This window comes from Anarrhichthys ocellatus, unplaced genomic scaffold (genome assembly GCF_004355925.1).
Source record: "Anarrhichthys ocellatus isolate YVR2014 unplaced genomic scaffold, GSC_Weel_1.0 scaffold152, whole genome shotgun sequence".
NCBI lineage: Eukaryota > Metazoa > Chordata > Actinopteri > Perciformes > Anarhichadidae > Anarrhichthys > Anarrhichthys ocellatus.
In genome coordinates this window covers 376,025-381,520 of record NW_022280182.1, presented here as the reverse complement: position 1 = coordinate 381,520, position 5,496 = coordinate 376,025, and positions in this window count along the sequence as shown.

The window sequence follows — 5,496 nt, the reverse complement described above, 5'->3', positions numbered from 1 at the left end:
TCTTCACTAGTAGGCAGACATCTCTACAGCAGATATCTGCAACACAAAACAATCTAGATTGATAAATAGCACTACAGGTAAGAGGAAATATACATATTTTTCATTTCGGAGTAGAGTGTCAATCCATATTAGCATATATATTAGCAGGGCATGTTTGAATAAAGTATTTAAAATACTGGCTTTGAGGTTGTGAAGGAACGACTGAGATAAGTGACATCATACTCATATCCTTGTGGCTAACTGCAATTTCAGTTGAACCCATATGCCCCGAGTTTCATAAACACATTTCTGTGGTTATCCATCATTGAAAGGGACAGTTCACTGTCACGTGAATAGCACTGCGTTGAATCTGGACAAACTGGGCTGCAGTGCTGTTTTGCTTTTCAAAACGGTCAGAAGCTCCAGAGCTACGTATAGCTACGTATACGTCACTTCCTATCTGCCAGGAGCCACATTAAGTGTACATTGTAGCCCAGATTAGAGAAACAAATTGTATCACTAGTTTTTCTTTTTATATCACGAACAAAATAATCCATGTCATGTTAATCCCATATGGTTGGAGTTTATAGTAACATGCGGCCTTGATGTCGCCAGTAGTGATTATGCCTTGTCATTTGCATTCTGTGGGGAATAATGGAGAGCAAATTAAGTGACTTATAAGTAAAGAAAGACTTGAGTCACTAATGCTTAAGCACACAGTATGATGTTTGTACAACATTAAAATGTCAATCAAATGTGAAACTGCATAATGTTTTAGCTGTCTGGCAGGTTGCCTGTATAAACAAAGACGTTATGCTGAAAGACTTTCTGGAAAGTTCTCCGATCTTAAAATAAAGCAACAATTGAGAACGCTGCAATGTAATCGCTTGGGGAAACTCCTCATCATCATTGTACATCCACTAAAAGAGCCGACAGAGAAATAAAACCTCTTTCCTTGCCTTACACTTGAGCTGGTCTGTTTGTTATTGTGTCTTGCTCAGAGAAGTCTTGTTCTGAAATGTTGTCAGTGGCAAAAACAAGCACATCCGCATGTCGAAAAGATCAGTTGAGATGCATTTCACGTGACATGCCTGCTGCTCCCACATGTGCAGATGAGATAAAGAACATAGGCAGACTTTTGTGTATATGTGCATGTAGGGATTTGTGTTTCCTGTGTGCCTGCAGAACACGTGTTTGACGTTAATATTAACAAAAGTGAATTGTTAGTGTGATAAATCGTGTTGAGCGTCTTTTTGCTAAAAATGTGATCAGGAATTTTGTGAGTGTATGTGTTTATGTGTATCCGCATGACTTAGCACTTGAGAGGTGTTCTTACTGTATGTCTGTCTGGGTGAACCCAAGAAGAAACAATATATATATTCATGTATATATTTATATACACACACACTCAGTTGCAGCTGTTGAGAGTGACAGCTGCACAGTTACGTAAAACCCGCACAGACAGCACGCAAGCAGACACCTATATATTTCAAATATTTTCCATAGATTTTGCAATGTGTTTTAGATATGATTTATATATGAAAGTTGAAAATCACATTTAAAAAACTTTGTGTACAACAAATCCATGCTTTGCATCAACTTTTACTAAATGCCGCTGGTGTTGGAAAACAAAATCCCAGCAATGTACCTTAATTCACCTTGAGGATATAGAAGATCATCTACCATTCAGCCGTGGTGGGGCGTCAGGGCCAGCAAAGCCTTCTCTGCTGGCCCAAACAGAATCACAAAGTTATAGCTATTTTATAATTTAATAATTTTTCTTAAATACACTACATGTATTATAATTTATAAAAATATTTTTCCCATTATCTTATTTTCTCACTACACAGCTACTGTGTTCCTCAGTTGCTCTGCTTCCAGAGCTTGTTTTAAGTAGAGCTTTTATCCAATCAGATTTCACCTCTGTGTCTCTAGGTAAGAAGAGAGGCCTGAGGCCTGCAGACTCACAAGTGAATCCCTTTGCAGTTTAAGTGAATGGGGACGGTATTGTTGATTGTCATAGTCTTTAACCAATCAGATCTTTAGTTTAACATGTTGGGCGTATTCCTTGACGTGCCAGAGCCTTCTAGCTGGCCTACAAGTAAGTCATCATTAACGTGCAGCGTGCACTGTGATTGGTCAGTGGGCGAGCGCGTGACTATTGTGGTAGTTGTACGAGTTCAAGATGAAAGATTTGGAAGAAATTATGACATTTTTAGTGTTTTGCTTGGTGTAGATTCTTTTTTTTTTTACCTAGCTTTGTTTTTTTAACACTCAATGGCTGAAAGAGGAGGAGAAACGGGATTTGGGAGTTACTGGCAACACCTTGCTGGAGAAGGACAGTTCAGGAAAAAATGGACATCTTAAGAAAGGGTCGCCAACCCCACAGCTAGCAGCCCTGACTCAGCATGGAAAAGGATTTGTACCAATGGTATTACTTGCGGACAGCGTTGGAGAAGCGTTGCACATTTTATGGCTGGGAATGTGTTTAATTTTTAACTGAGCATCTTGTTGTTTGGAGCTACGCTACGCTAACCTGAGGACACTATACCATGGCAGGTCGCTTTAAAAGCTACGGTGCTTTTGAAAACTTTTGGAGAGACCCGAGTGGATCTACAGATCAACGAACACGTTCGCAGGAGGACCTCTGGCTGGAACTGAACTGAACCGATTTCTGTACAACCGCGTCATTAAACTCTTTGTTCACAAAGAAAGGAGCATATACTTTGTCTTAAGTGAACAGCAGCTTTGGTCCCTGTTTGAATCAGTAGGGAACAGCTAAACGATGCGGGGAGAGTTCGTAGCTTGTTTGCTACTGTTGGATTTCCTGCTAAGCTAGTTTAGCTTAGCCTCCCAGAACACACGTGCGGTGCCTCAGCTGCTTTTTGTTATTGTTCTGGGTTCAAAAGGTCACACAGCCCGTTGTTTGTTACGTGAGCGCAGTCCACCGAAAACATTATATTTCCCAAAATCTAAGCGTCTGCATTTTCGAAATGCACTAGTATTATTCATATAACGTATTGTTTGGTTCGTAAGCCTCATACCGAACGGTTTAATACGAATATGTGTATTGTTACACCTCTAGAAACAAATAATAACCCATAGCTGTGGCGTCATAATGAGGTTATTAGGAGGTGGTTCAACTATAGTAGGACAGTATAGTAGCACTGAAGGCCCAGGTATGAAATGCACGGCCCGACGCTGCAATTCAGTAATACCTTCCTCCTTTGCAACACGTGAAAGAGCATCTGTCATGAGTTTTTTTACTTATTGTCAACAAAGACTATGGGAAGACATTGATGAGACCATTAACAATGCTTGTTGGTAGAATCAGTTCACTGTTGGTTTTGATTTCACAAGGACTTTCATGGGACTTGTTCACAAGACAATATAGAATCTTGCTTAACATATCTTTTAAGGTTAGGCAGAGCAGCTAAAACCATGTGGTCAAGGTTAGGGAAAAGGTTAAATGATGAAAATGTCAATAATGTCTAGAAACTGCAGGTAAACCCAGGGAGCTGCTCATGCACCCAACTACCACTACAACTTTGAGCTGGTGATATACTTGCTTTTACCTACGAGTTCCCGTGAGCATGATGGTGCCTCTTGTATCCTGCAACTGTTTGGACTGTTGGTTGTGTACTGATCTTGGAACCTATTGGCTATCGGCCTGGCGACGGATAAGCTTTAGAGGCAAGGAGATATATTGTACTTCTGGGGCTCTGATATAGGCGAATACCCGGGGCCAAGACTTATTTTGGACAGTTTATCTGTGGACCGTGTGCAGGCTAAACCACTGGTCGATTGGACAGAATAAGTACGAGGCACCAGTCTTCTTCTCACACATGCTGAGTCCTCATTGAACCGTGGCCAAACTGGTATGTGGCGTTTTGTTGTAAAGCGGTCACATTGCTGTCACTCTCACTCCATTTTCCCCCTTCATACCTCCCACTATCCATACAGAGGAAAAGGAAAGCAAAAATCCTTTTTAACATTTTTGCGCTTTCTTCATCGACTTAATTTTCCTTGTCTTGCTATCCATCTCCCCAGCACTCTCTTTTTCCACTCTCTGGTCCCTGCTGCTCACCGTCTGTCTTTGTCATTCACTCCTCATCAGTGTTGCCTGACTTGCTCTGTGATGCATGTACCCCAAGAGACTTTCGCTCCCCCTGCATTCTTCTATTCTAGTGTGTACCAAGAGAGGTATGCAGCAAAAAAATAAAACACATAATGGAATCACAACTGTGCACTTTTATTTAATCATGCAATAAGGACAAGAAATTACATTTGATGGAAATTGCTCTATATATAGCGTTTAGGTTAATGTATCCTTTATACTGGATTTGATATTATGAGGTGTAGGAATATATTGACTGTGAGCATGTGATCAATATGTTTATGTGATTACAACATTATTCAATATACAGCGAGTACTTGCTGCTTTGCCTCTGGTTTGAATGGTTGATTTTAAATCCAGTGTTAGTACAGTAACACCATCTAGTGGATACAAAGCTAATTACTGCTTTCCTAAAGCAGTGATTCTCAACTGGTGGGTCGCAGACCCTTTTTCAGTGGGTCGTGGGCCTTTGCCTGAAAAAAAAAATATATATATATATCTTGTGCTTTTATTTTGAAGGGGATTTTTTAAGCAGCGGAGTTATTCACACTCCTTAACAGTATTTGGTGTTAATGCCTTGTAATGCTATTAGACATCTGCCATTTCACAGTATAGAACAGGGGTCACTAACTGGCAGACCGTGGTTGTTTTCAGACCCAGGACCTAAAACCGACAAATAATTGAGAATTATTAAATTTTGATGTAGCGCTTCTATTTTTAACCGGCGCAGTTTATCTAGCATTTATGGCACTTGTTCAACGGTGCAGGAAAAACACCGACCAATGTGTTGTAAATCACGTGATGCAGCTCAGCCAATCAAATATGGGTATTCTGACACGTTTCCTCACTCGAGTGAGACGTACACACACCGTGACACACGGGGGAGAGACGAGGATATAGATAGCAGAGCAGGACAATTATTATGTTAATTGCGAAAGTCAAATCACAAAATATCCTCCAGAGGAGAAAGATTGCCAGAGAGACCTAAGTCTTTGTCAAAGATTGTACAGACTTGTATAGATGAATTCATCCCACGGCTGGCTTGAAATATGTCTCATATGGAGCAAATGTACCCACTCACATCTGAAATGAAGACACTTCACACCTGAATGAACTGAATTTAAAGCTGCAGGACAATTCAGTGAAATAAATTTTTCTAAAATGAATTACTTTATTTTAAGATTCACATTTATTAAAAGCTTTCCGTTATGTAATTTATTCTTTAATCCAGCCCTTATTGTACTTGAAATGAGAAGAACATTTATTTATGTATTTCTATGTATTATTTATAATCCATCCAGTTAAATTTGAAAACTGAAAATAATAATTGTTCAAATATAATTGACGTGTACTTTATTTGATTTGACAGTTGTTTACAACACAGAGACGTTACTACTACT